At 40.1% G+C, this 15,428-nt stretch overlaps 1 protein-coding gene and 1 long non-coding RNA gene across 4 annotated transcripts in view; one reads left to right on the top strand and one right to left on the bottom strand.

Moving 5' to 3' along the window:
• LOC143895942 (uncharacterized) overlaps window positions 1-15,428 on the top strand; it is a 321,026-nt gene that overhangs the window by 298,281 nt on the left and 7,317 nt on the right. Inside the window, exon 6 of one of the 2 annotated variants that reach the window (XR_013256506.1) lies at window positions 761-1,492. The exons of the other annotated variant lie outside the window; for it this stretch is intronic. This is a non-coding gene — a long non-coding RNA (uncharacterized LOC143895942). Of the gene's footprint in view, window positions 1-760; window positions 1,493-15,428 lie in introns of those variants that run through there. 2 annotated transcript variants of the gene reach the window in all.
• The window catches only part of Sli (slit guidance ligand), a 322,647-nt gene that overhangs the window by 289,980 nt on the left and 17,239 nt on the right, over window positions 1-15,428 (bottom strand). The gene's annotated exons all lie outside the window — the stretch shown is intronic.

Here is a 15,428-nt window from a genome sequence, read left to right on the forward strand (position 1 = left end):
GCGTACCTATTTGATACGCTAATTACCACTTTGCCAAACTGTCTACGCGTACTTCAGAATTAAAAAATATGGCCACAAATGCCACAATAATTAAGAATCTACGACTTTAAAAAACCATATATGCATATTTTACCAAAATATAATACTTAAAAGATATGTAGATATCAAATATTTAAAATGTATTTTTTCCTCTCCCCTTCTCTCTCTTTCTTTGCAATTGTTACAAATAGCATTTGTATTATATTTTTGTTATAAAGTGAATTGGTGTATTGTATGCTATAAAGAGAGAACGTACATCGCAATAATAAATATTCCTATACTAATTAAGTCTCAAGTAATAATCTTGTTCATTCTATTAACAGAAATTGTACTTGCATATCTAATCAACGCGCGCGCGCGCGCGCGCCCGCCTCATACAGAGTTTAATAGTAAACATTAACGTCACTAATTGTAAGTAATGGTCGAATGCACAAAACATCGCACATTTTAGTTCTGGTAAAAATCCCAGCCAGAGATGAGATAACGTCACACGTGATCACGATATGGCCGGCGCGGCCACTTGTCACAATTTCTGAAAATGAATTAAACCGTCATTTACGACACCTGCAGCCTTGGAATTATATACGACTTCCTTATTTCTCGCGCTGCGTCAACTTTCACGGGCGTTTAACACGCACACGCGCGTCACTGATATCGTGGCAACGGTGTGCGTGCGCGCGAGAGCAAATGAGTACGTGAAAGATTATTGTTATTATTCCAGCCAATACAAGTCGGACGCGCAATACTTGCTCGCGGACATCTCAATCATTCATGTACACGTCCTGGAGTACGGAGGCGTCGAAATTGCCTCACAGTTGGGGGAAGAAGAGAAAGACGAAGGAGACGGAGCAGGGAGAGCGGTATCCACAGCGTCGTTCATTACCAATTTGTTCCATCCTGTTGTCGAAATTGTTCGTTACGCGCTTCCAAAGCGACAAGTATGTCCTCCACGTCGCGCTGTGAAAGAGGAATTCCTCTCTCGAGTGGTCGATGTTTGTACTTCGTTTTCGGTTTCCATTCGCGCGTGATCGTTAACATTTTTAAGTAAGTGTCAGATAGGACTGTAAGTAGCGACTAAATCACGTGGTATGGCGAAAATAATGTTTATTATTTGACAACACTAAAAATATTTTAGTTGACTTTAAAGTAGTGTTATATATCACTGTGTATATAATTGATAGTTGTGGATTAGTATAAGTCAATAGAATAAATCACAAAATTCTGCAAGGTCCTATTCTAGTAAAAAAATTATTGATTATAGAGTTACAATTGCGACTGCGATAAAAATTCTATAACAAGAACGTTCCAGTTCTCACAGTATTATACGTATAATGCCAAAGTAACGATCTCACGATGAAACATTCATCTAATCATGCAAAACTGGCGGACCTAATGCCCTGGAATCGAGACATCGAATATGCAAGACGGGGGAATCCGAGCACCTAGACTGTCAGGGGAAGAGAAAGGGGAGGAAGATCGGGGGGGGGTGAAAGCCGCGGTAGAAAGGCTTTTCCCGGAGGTTAGCATCGCAATCTCCATCGCACGATTGGTGTTTCCACTTCAGTGGCGTGCACCATCACCGTGATAAGAAATGCAAACCGTCTACACCGACGTGCAAGACGCAGTCGTTGGTCGAAAGTGCTTTCCGAGAGATTGGTAGTCGGTGGGTGGTGGTGGAGCCGGATTAAAAATTCGAAGGCGTGGGGTACGGCGGACGACGTCGCTCATGCTTTAGAGGCGAATCCGCGGGTCGATAATAGTTTCGAGTGGTTGCTGACCATTATGGGTCCCCCGCCGCGTACCAAATGAGCATTCCTTCTCGTAATTGGAGCACAGGGGGATACACTGTACCAACGAATGGCTCGGGGGAGGGACCGTGGAGCTTGAGGGATAGACAGGGAGGAAAACGAGGGATCCCAAAAGCACTCTTGGTCCGTCTGAGTGCCGCGGGAGGATGAGGATAACGCGGGCGAGGAGACAGGGAACGCGCCAGCTTCTGTCGGACCTCGGTAGAAGCGTCTCCGCGCTTCGGTGAACGGATGACCATTGTCGTCTGGGGGGGTTAACGCGTCTTTCATGAGAGTACCGCGGCAATGACGGAGATTCCGTTGTGCATAAGTGCACGGTCGGAAGTTACACGTGGATTTCGGAGTAACTGGAGTTTGCGAGACCGAGTTGATGCCGAACATACTGTCTCTATATATTGTGCATGGACTAACGTTGGGCTTACCGCGTCTCGCGGAATAATTACGGAATGTCGATTTAAGGATTTGGTTGTTGGAAATTTCATGTAAATCAATTTCTATATAAAACGTAACTTTAGTACATTATTGCATTCGCAAAAAGATTATTAATTTACTTGTTAGTCTTGTTACAAAATGTAACGGAAAAAAACACTAATAAGAAAATATAATTTTGTTATAAAAATGCAAAATTAAATAAGAAATGTTTATCAATATAGAATAGCAACTAAAGTTATGCACAGGCCGAAGAAAGATCACGTTGCGATTATGAAGTCTATGAATAATCTTCGTATAAATATCGCATGGCGCGGTAAATGTTAGCAGGGTATTTAGTAAGTTTATTTTGCACATCGCAAATATCTAAAGTAAATCTCAACGCTGACAAAGAACGATCGGTAATGATCGTCGGACAGAAAATCTTCAAACAGCGAGTAAATGGATTCACGCCATTCGGCCGTGCTAACGAGATGTGCGAAAGTAAAACGAGGTAGCGACGATCGTTCGGACGCATTAGTCAAAGAAAAGGTGCGTTGATGCGTCGGTGTCGTCATGCGACGGCAGCAGGCAGCCTTGCAAACAAGAAAGGTGAGTAAAGAGCAAAGAGCACCCGAGACTGCGTGTACAAGCTACATAATGGGCTCCATCTTCAAGACGTACGCACGCACACGGTCCTCCGTATGTCGTCTGCCATAGAGAACGTCTCTCTGAAGTCCTAGGCTGAAAATTTTATGCACGGGAGTAGAAGCCCTACTCTCATCCATGTATAATGTACATTGACGAAACACTACAGTTCCTTCATAATATGCCATTTTCTAGATTGATGGACGAATTTCGCCGCTCTTAACTTTGAGGCTTCTGCTTGTAGAAATCAAGATTGTTACTAAATTGTCCAAGTTCCTCTTGATATATTTCTCATTGGTAGTTGGATTTATTTATTTTTAAAATGATCCCAAAAATGATGAAATAATAAATTTACCTATAAAATTATTTATTTGAAAAAATAATAGAATGTAAACGTCGGGTTAATCACGGAAAATTAATGATCGACAATAAATGAAATTTTATAATTTGAGAGTCGTCAACAAGAAATAAATGTTCGTACGTGAAGAAAGGAAGATATCTCTGCAAGGTATCTGTCGACACAATCCTCTACAAAATATAACCGTAAGGAACCAAGGAATTCTGCTCGTTCGTTTTTACGACTCATGCTTGCATCTAGCAGTCCGGAGGAAGTGGTAGCGGCATGACCAACTAGAACGATGACCCGTAGTCTCCCAGAAAAACGACGAGTTAAGACTTTGACTCCGCGAAGGGTGTTGAAGGTGAAGAAAGTGAGCTTATGGAAGCGCGGACTATGCTTGTAGGGAATAATGCGCGGAGTTATATGTATATACGTGTCGGCATAGTAAAGCTTCACCGTTCGCAGGACCTCACACGCCGCGCCGCAGTGGCTGAGGTCCGAGGAGGATCGAGCAGGTCCAGACGATCGTAACTCACGCGAGGAGTGGATCGTTTTGCAGAAACAAACAACGTTGACTGTTTGCCGCTCGGCGACAAGCGTTCCGTTGTCGCCAAGGAGGGAGGGAAACGGGTTTTGTTTGATCTGTGCCAGTCTTCGCGAACGTGTCTTTTAGCCCACCGCGAACATTAGCTGTCCGTCACACCTTTTTAGAGTCCTGCGAGCAGTATATCGTTACTTAATAACTATTTAAAGAAAGAGTCCTTCTATAAAAACTGTCCTCCGTCACGGGGTTTTTACTCAACGTATATTTAATGTGTGCGATATTTTGTAGATACAATACTTAATTTTTGGGTCAATTAAACGTGGATTTTTATATAATAATGTAATATGTAAATAGAGTATGTTTTCGAAAAGCAAATTATACAATTTTTAAAACACAAAAGAATGTAACAATTTTTTCAGAAATATTTATATGCATATCTTATACATATATATATATATATATATATATATATATATTTTTTTTTTTTAAATCGATCACGACGAATTAAGGGTCTGAACCTGGCACTGACGCGCCATCAGAAAAGGCGATGGAAAGCATTCTTAGGGAACTGGCGGGTAACCCTTCGAAGAATCCGGAGCTACGTGATTTACTTTGACTCGCGACGATCTTTTAATCCTAATTTACGATCGTTGATGAAGCGGAAACGCCGATCGAGTGGAGGCCGTAATTTCAGTGGTCACCAGATGTCTCGGGCAACAGTGAAAAGCTCGTTCCGCCACGCGTTTACGCGTCGGCCGCAGCAGCACGTGCGCATATGTACATTTACGCGCCGCCCATCTCCCATACGAATGTAGATGCTGGAAGGTGAGACCGTGGATGTACGCGTAACGACGTCGTTAACGGCGGCGAGCCACGGAGAGACGGGGCCCTTCTTAACGGGCTGCTTCGCCGCGGCAATAACGTCTTAAACTGCGACTTGGGGGCTTGAAGATGGCATCGTACGCGACCGGAAAATACGAACTCATACATCACATCGCGCTATATTGAAAGAGCTGCTGGAGCTACATTTCAGTTGCGAACGATCAGTTGCGAACATTTATAACCTTTAGCCTATTGTGTATGACGCTCGAGGCCAACTAAACGGGAGCTAATTCTGCGCGAACTCCGTTCTTTTCATAAGATCCTGAGTTTCTCGAAGCACGTTCACCCTTTTGTTGGGTCGTTTCTAAAAGCGAGGCATTTCTGTTCTACGAAAATTGAACGATCAAATTTTGCAATTGACTAATATAATATCTCGCAGATGCTCTAATGTTTTCTAATTTAGACATTGTTTCGCAAAAGTAACGAAAAGTCTGTTCAACGAGAATACTATAAAAAGATATATAGATGATAGTAAGTTTTAATGACAAAATATTTAGTGTTTTAAAGCTCATTTACATCTAGTCAGGAAATGTATAGCGTGCAGAAAATAGGGGAATTGAAGAAAAACTTAAAGATCGATTTAGTTACGAAGAAACTTGTGTTCAACATTTAACTTGAATGAAATCATTAATAAGAAACCTTAAGCGGAAGGCAGAGATTATACTTGTGTACATTTATCTTTTTTTGCTATGAAATATTTTCTTTCTAATACAAACTTCGCGTATTCATTCTACATATTCCTAAGATTAATATTAAAAATGTAATTTTCTCCATTGAGACTTTTAAAAAATAATTTTTCTTTTATGCATACCTGCCATTGGAAATACCATAATAGTTTTCCATTGGGGATTCAATTAAATATAATTAAACGAGGAATATGTAATATGTCGTATCAATTACGAAAGACCACGTAATTTTATCGAATCCATTATAATTTTACTCGCTGTATAGGAATTTAATTTGTAAAGCAGCATTTTATATCCGCAATAATTGTATTGTTCTCACTCGCAAAACAAAGTAACCAGTGATTATTTCGGTGTATTTCAAGTTATACGTAACATTTGCAACTATTAATGAGCGGCTTATAACCGTGTATATTTGTCACCGACGTCGTCGGAATTAAACTGGCGGCGCTGTTTGCCAGCTAGACCGTATTTAATTGGCCCAATCGATAGGAACTGGTCCGACGTCTAAGTCGCCTGAATCAGCTCAGCATTAATATAGAACTTCCTTCTACGAGACAAGATTAATTAAAGTTGCAGAATATCGATAACTGCAGACTTGGCTACATGTACATATAACTATAAAGGAAGGATCAAGTTAAGATTCAATAAAATTTGCAGAGAAATACTACGTTATTCAAAACCTAATAATTAAATCTGTGAGAGACTGCAATAAAGTTTTAAATATCCCTAGAAAATGACAATACGCAGAGAGATGCATGCGTTTATAATCTTATTTAAAATATCATAAAATAAATCTGTCATTTATATATCCACGCAAATAAAATTGCGTATGAATCTCTGACGGCGGCTTTCAAAGGACAATCCAATTTATTGTTCGTAATATAGCGTTTACCAGAATTAAATAGAAAATTACTGTTAAACTATTTCATTTACAATATAATGGATTTCAATTGGGAGAAAAGAGATTTTCGAGGTGGAGTATCGGTCTTTTCTGTCGATCGAAACGGATTTAAGCGGCGAAGAAATCGCATCATCTTCCGCCAGCGATTGCAACAATTCTCTCGATCAAACAATCCTCTCGCGTCCGCCACAACAAATCGTCTCGAAAACATTTAATCTACCTCTTACGTGGCTCGCTCGTTAGCGCGACGGTAACCCTTTCGGTGATACTCTAATATAAACGCTTTGTTTATATATAGTTCACGTCAGCGCGCGTGGAAACGTTAATTGACTCAAATTCCCATCAAATCGCCGAACCGTTTATACCAGTGCACACATTGTGCGAAACGTAGGTTAACCAAAACTGGGCGTCGGTGACGACACCCAGATGTGGGATGCTGCGATGCTGCATCCGCGGACAAATGCGCGCGCGCATAGATATCCGCATCCGCCGCGTTTATATTATGCTCCCACTCGGAGACGAGGTGTATGTCGCAGCTGGCTTCAAAGTGACTTCGAAATTAATTATTACCATAACTTCGCATGCCCGCGCGTCCCACGTATACGATCTCTCGCAGAGCAAGCGCGAAAAGAGACAAGCGCCTCGTTTCAAAGCGACCGACTCATTAGCTGACGAGCGCGCCGTTCTCTCTGCGTGTTCTCTGACACCTAAAGATCCCCAGCGCTCTGCGTTCCTCGCTACGTCACGATAATCAAGTAGCGAGATCGCAACGTCGTTAAAGACCATAATTTCTCAGATTTGTTTGATGCCTTTAAACTTCAGATATGATATCGTAACGGAGAAACGCTAAAAATTTCAAGCGTTATCTGTATATAAATGATTTAATGTTTACGCTCGAAGCGATAGAAATGCTGTAGCGCTAAAATTTTCATCTAATTATTTTTTTTATGAAATCGTAGGACGAAAAAAATCATTAGTTTTTTTATTACATATATTTTTGAGGTAAAAAAGTGTTGGAAAGATTTTATAAATTTATTAGACTCTAAATACGAAATCACAAATTTATCGCAGCTGCGAAGAAGATACTCGATGTACCGCGCTTAACGAACCTGTTGCGTGGCATCGTATTTTGTATTCTCCAATACTTTCTCGTTGCAATAATGCGATTATCTAACGAGCAGACTACGTGTACATATGCGATTTCGTCCGCGCAGTTTCCACCAGATTACACGCTGTTTCGTCGCATCGACTCGTCGGAGATAGGGCGCAACAGTAACTCGATATCATCCCTGATGTCTCGACTAATGCGTCGATGATGGCAGCGGTGGTTCTTTGCCGCCAACATTTAATACTTTGAAACGCACTCGCATTATGGAAAAAGCTGAGCGTCGTCCCAGGTGACGAGCATATACTCGCGCGATTATATTTTTGAATGGATGTCACAAAAGTGTAAATCATAAAGTCGAAGATTCAAATTTTGAGTTTAAAATCTTATGAAGCTTTAATAAAATTTATGTAACTTATAAATCTTATGAAATGTTTGTCATTTCATTTTATGAAAAACTCTTTTCTTTTGAAAGAGGAAAATATATACAAGTGCGCATTTAAGTTCCTTGCTATTTTAATCACATATAGTGTTCCCACCACCATAAAGAATACAATTACTATGTTAGCTTTTCACCATTTTTGCTCTTTATAAAGAAGGATAAAAATTGACGTTCAATATGGTCATCATCATCAGATGCCTATCGGCATCATTAAGAAACAGCGTAGTGTGCGACGTGCGTCGTGACTATTGTATATAGCTTTCACACTTTTCCTGTTTGCGGGGATTATGCCTCATTCATATTTTGTTAGCTTAGCCGTCCTGATGCATTATTATCATTAGGACTTCGCTGAGATTGCGAAGAAGTTTGCACGTCGTGCGGCCAAAACTTTTTCCCCGTTGTTCATCCCACGTGAACAGCGAGACGTTAATTACATCGGTCGATTTAATGTCCGCAGTTAAGATGCAATAAAGTCGGTCGTGAAGGATTGTGAAATAAATTCGTGCCCGCCGACACGCGCGGAGGCGATGTTCAGTAGATTTACGTAAAGTATGAAAATAACTCGTAACATAAACTCGATGATGTACAGCCGGAGAACCGTATAAGCGGCGCGAGGGAGCCTCTTCCTTTTTAAGACGACGCTGTTGATTTAAGGACCAACAAAATTGCGCGTTTTTACGGAACACAAAGCAAAGGTTGCCTCTCAAAGCGATCCCGGCATGCAATTTCGTGCTTTTCTCAGTCGAGCTAAATGTCGATGTAATTTCACTCGAGCATGCGTCGCGCCGATTCTGACGTGGTATATCAATTATTTTAAGAACGAATACATTTACGATAAGACAATTGTCAACAGCGATCGTCTCATTTCGATGCTTTATGTTCTACGAAAAACATCCGCTTCTCGAAGTTCATTAGCGCGCGCTGCAAAGTCGCATCTACCCTCTCGGTGATTTACACGCGCGGTAAGGGAGACTTTACAAGGTAAGAAGATTCAAAAGGCGCCATTCATGGATAAATGCTCGATTCATGTACGTTCTCTCCCCCTTTTTTTAACGACTATTCTACGCCCACTATCCCTTCGTCGAGTTACGTTTTGCCTGCCGGAGCACTGCTCCGTACATCAATCGCGCTCAATGTGCGCAGTGATGCATCACGATTTTGTTCTTTTAATCATAGCAATTAAAAAAATAATCACCTATAAACGCGCCGATAGCAATTAGAGCCCCATATATCGCGTATGTCGTTTCTGTTTCTCGTTTCACTATGCGGGCTCACCGCTATGCTACCTAATCCCTATATTTTCCTCTTCTCCTCACTTCTCCTCGCACGCATAAGCTCATCAGCCCTTCTTGCTCTTTCTTCTTTGCCCCCCTTTCTCTTTGTTTTTCCGTTCTCATTTCTGCCTCTTCATGCCGACCACCATTTCCGACTGTTTTCGCGTGCGCGCGCTCTTCCGCAAACGTCGCGTCGTCGCCATTTCGTCGTTTCGACTGCCATTTCGAACCTCCCTTTGTTTCATTCTCTTACGGAGTCGCGAGCAAACTAATTATAAAAATGTTGGCCCGTAGACGAGGGAATAACCCTCGTGAAATAAACAGCTCCTGGCGTTAAGCGCGTTTTCGACGAAAATGAGAAGAGGCTCCGGTAGAAAGAATATCGTTCCCCACACTCTTTTCTCATGTAAATCATTTTTGCGCGGTGTATTCGGTGCTTCGTCGACGAACTCGTTTAAAGCCGACGGCGTCGTAATATTTCTTCGTCCCTCTCTTTCTGTCTTTCGGAGCTAATTAGGGACGCACCTAATAATACCTATTTAAGTCAAACAAAATAATGAGTTCGGATACGCTACGAGAAATTACTAGGTACTGCCATTCAAATGCTTCATCATGAGTTCAAAAACAAAAAATCATAATGTCTAGTAACATTAACAATGTCAGAAAATATTCATAAGTATTTAATTATGCGATTTTAATGATGTCATTACTGTGAATTATATTTGTTATTAATGTTATTTGACAAAATTAATACAGTAGCATTTCGTTATTAAATCACCTAACTGATTATCATCACATAACGTACAACCACTAGAGATCAAAGATCAAAGATATTAATGATTTGAAAGACAATTTGCTATTTGAATCTGAGAATGAGGAAATATTAATGGCAGTATGGTCGAATGTCCGCTGAAATAATCAACCCTTAGATGATAACTTAAGGTGATTCTGTGAAATGGATGGGTGTAATATTTTTTTTTTCACGATGTGGACCTTTCTCTTCTCTGAGAGGGGTCAGCACCATTAATTATAAAACGGTATTCGGCGCAATGAGATTTATGCTCGCCATGGGTGACAGGCAATATAGTACCTATATTACACGAGGATAAACGAGGATGGGTTACGGGTTCATTTTCTCGTATCGTATGGCTTAAGTTATAGGGTACGCCATATGCGTAATTTATATATATCCACGAAAGAACGCATTCTCGTGTACGAGAACCGTGAGAGAAGTAATGTCATGACCATGATACATCTGTATTGAGATCTCTGTACAAAAGCAATATAGCCAACCGACCCAATTCCAGCATCAAATCATGATTTTCGTTCTCTCCGCTGTCGAAATGTGATAAGGTCTAGTTATCGCTAGGAAATCCGAGGCCAAAATAAACAGCAATATGCCATTATTACTGTCCTGTTCGGCTAATGACACAATTATCGCCCAAAGCGATCGAGAATTTGATGATTCAATATCAAATGAAAGTACAAATGCAGTTGAAAATCACGCAAATCAAAGCGCTGCCGCTGCCTAAAAAGCAGCGAGGAGTTTGTGACGTCATTAGCTAAGCGCTAAACTGCAGACTGACGTGGTACCGCGCCGCATGACGGGCCCTTTAAACACGAGATGGCCTTTAAATTTTCAGCAACAGAGGCGCAGCATAAGCTTAAACCCCATTTGAAACCGAATACCCCTCTTATTTGTCCCGACGGGATGCAGTACGCCGTTACCACGGCATATAATGTTGTTGCTGGAAAACCCGTTCGTCTCCCTGAAGAACATACTTCTACTTGCGGAAAACTCGTTACAAATTAGACATTTACATCATAATTATACATATAAATATACACGCATTATGCAATATTTATAATTTTAAACTCATGAATAATAACGTAAATTATTTATGTAAACACATTATTGAAGACTACCTATATATAAATAAGTGTAAATAATATGTATGAAAATTTCCTTTGAGGTAAGAAGATTTCCTAAGAAATAAAAAAAAAACGGAAAAAATCTATTTCAAGATTATTTGCGCGCAGTAATATTGCGAAGACAGACAAATTCGTGCGGCGCGTGCGGCAATCGATCCTCGTTTTAATATGCACGGAGCCGAGAATCCGAAACTCATTTGAAGCGCGGCTTGATTTACGAGTTTCGTGCTGTCTTCTGTATTTGGCCTACGGCCTTTTTCTCGCCAATCATGTGTAAGAATAAGCATCGGTAACGACCTAATAAACGCTTACACGCGCCGACACAATGCGCCTACGCTTAAAGGAACGCCAACGAGAAGTCTGCCAAAAGGCTGCTGCAGCTATTGCTCTCTGCTCCGACCTCGTTACACGCCTAATTAACGCGACAAATTATCCGACGAGAAATAGACGTGTATGTACGGTTAAGCATTCGACGCTACGCCCTTTTCCAGAAAGACGCCGCAACGCTTGACGAAAGGGCGTCGTCGTCGGTGCGCTCGCTCGTGCACCCCCACACGAAGAAGTCTCGTGACATTCTTGCCTTAAAATAAGCCGCAACAACGAATACGGTGAACAACGAAAGCGAAACTCATTAAGTGTTTTGAGAACGGAATGTGATTTACCGTGGAATTCTTAGACGAGTTTAAATTAGGTTTCTTGCGTTAGTAGTATAAGAATGATAATACATGTATGCAACGGCTGGCCTACCGAATAGCATTTGCAAGGTAAATTTAAAAATGTTTCTATCTAAATGAGGCAAAGCGTACGTAGATATATAAACGCGCAATATCGTCCACGATTTTCAAGCTTGAATTGAAAAGCATAAAGGTAAAAATATTTGACGTTTAAATTGCATATGCATATTTTAAGAGAAAACAATTGTTTCTTCAAGCAGGTTTGCTCTCAAAATATATTCATCTTTTCAGAGTTTATATGACAACAGATAGAAAATTTGATTAGACGATATTTGTTGACGAGATAAATTTGATCTCTGCACTCGCAACAGAAACATAATAATTTCCAATTCAAGACGTCACTGACGAATTCTCTTTCTACGCTTGCGCGTTCTAAATTCAAGCTGTAATCTGCTAAAAGATCCAAGAAAATTGCGAATATTCCTGTCCAAATTTAGGATTCCCGTCACTTCATCATACATATTTACAGACCTTTGCAGACAAACTTACTAATAGTCTCCCTTGGAAATGGTAGTCGAGATGGCAAAATGTGCGCGCTTGCAGTTATCATCGTCGAAATATCCTTTGACTCGTAACAAGAACTATGAAGCTAAATTAATGCCATTAACCTCGTATACGAGTAACCCAATTTATATCGTTGTTGCATTTCCCTCGAAATGTTGGACGTGCAATATTTAGGCAGAAATTAGTCCGCTAATAGATGTGTCGTATATTATCATATATAACAACTTGAAATATTGGGTTTTATCTAAAATTATTCTGTGTATAAATTCAAACTTAGCATGATTTGCGTATATTTTATATAAATATCAAAATATCAAACAATTAAATAATTTTACTGACAAAATAATCCGATTTAAAATCTAGCACATGATATATTTTTTCCATGACAGCATCATTCACCCACATTTTTCACGCAATTTTTAATGTAAATTATAATAAATCATCGTATTAATTAAGAATAGTGAGACTTTAGCCGCGGCATATTAGTATAAAGGTAATATATTCTCATCTATAATTACACAGCATACATTATGTACAATGAAAATATCTCTTTTTCAAAAATATTCGTGTGGCAAGCACAAAATAGTGTATCAGTACACAGAAATATTTCAATTTTTCCTGGCTTAACAATTTCATAATAAAATACTCTTGTTGCGTTGCTTGAAATTAAATTAATGAAAATGTATATTTATAATTTCCCTGCATTCTTTATGTTTTTGTCGGAGTTATTATGAACAATAGTAATTATAATCTTGTATAATATTTTCGAATAAATAATTCTGGACATATAACCCTTCTCTTATTTCCTCTTATGCTAAATTACTAAACTGCATTTCATTCAGATATATACATAATTATTTTTACTTATAACAAACTTTTATATATAGATCGATAATTCTTGTAGTAATACATGCTAATTTTTCATCAATAATAAAAAATAATTTCATCAATAAGAAACTCTTTTAAAACACAGTACCGCATTTATATCGCATAAATAATTTGCTAGTTAATATTATAAAACGAAAAGGATAAAAAAAATTGTTTTGCGCATAATTCGCGCGAAGCTCATTCCGCGCGCACTCAATAAAAAAGCTGCGCAAAAGCCCTAACTCAGTTTTCCAAACTCTTATCGCAACGCGAAAAATTCGTGTTCATCGGCGAGCTCCGTCGTCGTAAAACGACGCGACTCTCGCGAGATGCAATGGCGAAACTTTTAAATCGTGTTGCGAATCCGCAAGGCGCTTATTCATATACAGACTGCCATTTTTTTTTACCGAGAACATTAGATTACATGGCGGTTAATCGCGTAGCTGTGACAGATTTGGTGGAAACACAAACTTACACCGCAGGAGTAAATGCAGAGATTGAGGAGGATCGGGAGCAGATGCAGTCGTGCAAAACTTTGTGTCCCAACCTTATTACGACTCCTCTTAACGAATTTAGCTGTCAAGCCGTAACTTGACGTTTGAGTTTCGCCGTCGACAGGGAGAATCAGGCCGACGTGGCGAGCAGCATCCGAGAATGACGTACTCGTATGCAGGGTAAGTAGACTATCCCAGAATAAACCTCGATTTTGTGCTGACATATGTTACTTATGCTTATGTAACTCTTGTTTTAACAGAAATATAATATTTGATAAGCAATTGACGTGAGCCAACAAGCTAATTATATTTTGTACAATATTATACTCTTCTGTCAATTCTAAAATGCTATCGTATAGTAGTCACCTGTCAAAATTAATTATTGCACGATTTCTTACATCATGGATCATATTAGAAATCCAATGTTCTTTTAATAAATCTATTTTTGATGCTAAAGATATGAGAAAATATGTCTTACACCAATAATCAAGTTTCCATTCTAATAAATGAAAACAGCAAATTTGACGTAAAATCTCTAGATTATGACTAATTTATTTACAGATATCAAAAATAAACATTGAGAGAGAGAGAGAAATTTATCAGCGTTTTACTGATCACAAACAGTATTTAAATGGTTTCTTAATGATAGTTATTTTAGATCACACCTTTTGAAACATTCCACCATGCGAATTTTTTCGCACGTTCCATGCATTTCAACCTCTCATCGCCATCGAACGCGCTGAATCAGCAGAATCCATTCGCGCTTTCGAATCCTTTCCATTCATATCCGCACACCGCGGCATCGCAAGCTTTGCCGCAGCGCTCTCGTCCCACCAGGCGTTTCAATTATTTCGACGCGTCTCGTGGATTTTGTTGTTAAACGGAGCGGAGCCATGTCTGCCGTATGAGCTCGATAACCCGGCGCGCGGCGTTACGATATGCCGGCAGCGAGTATCACATCGCCTTCGAATCGCTTTACGGACCAATATCGACGGGCGCGCAACGATAAATCTCGCCTCCGTTTCGGGAGAAGAACGGTTCAAATCGAAAGCAATTACCCACCGTCTCTCTCTCTCTCATCGTATCCGGTAAATCGGCGTGCAGGTGGCGCATGTCGGCCGCGTGAAGAGAAGCTGGGCCTTTTAACGGTTCGGTCTCAAGTAATAAACTTAATCGTGGCCGCATTGTGTGGAGGGCAATTCCGACCGTGATGCAAGAGCGCGCGCGGGGCGGAAGGGAAGAATCAGAGAAGTCTCATCTCGTGACCGGAGACTTCCTCGATACACAACCCATCTCGATGCGGTTGCTGCCCGTAAAACCGGCTTCGTGTGCTGCGCGGTATTGGTCGTGTCGGAGAATCACGAAGACTCGATGAATACGCTGGATAAACGTTATCGAGTCGGGGAAAAGGGGTAGCTGCTGCACATCCCGTCGTGGCTGCGAATAGACAAGAGTCTGGTGGAGCCGTCGGATTCGTCACGATCTTACCAAGCGGTTACCGTAAAAGAAAAAAGTACTAAACGCGATATTGCTCGCACGAGAGTTTCGCGTCTCGCGCGGGTGCGATAAGTCGTTTGCATTGTACGTATGGTGCGGTATGAATGTATGAATAATATTTGTTACCTCGGGACTCTTGTATCGCACATAAAGAGGATTATTCGAATTTTAAGCGTGTTGCAAAAATTTAATATTACTATCATACAATATAATACATTAAAAATGCAAATAATAGTTGAATGAATAAACTACCAAAGACCGTACAATTTTATATAATAAATATTAAAGATATTCTGTTTTGTTTGTTCATTAAGAATATAGAG

The sequence above is a fragment of the Temnothorax americanus genome, unplaced genomic scaffold, assembly GCF_048541705.1.
Source record: "Temnothorax americanus isolate GAGA-0224 unplaced genomic scaffold, ASM4854170v1 Scaffold17, whole genome shotgun sequence".
NCBI classification, from domain to species: Eukaryota; Metazoa; Arthropoda; class Insecta; order Hymenoptera; family Formicidae; genus Temnothorax; species Temnothorax americanus.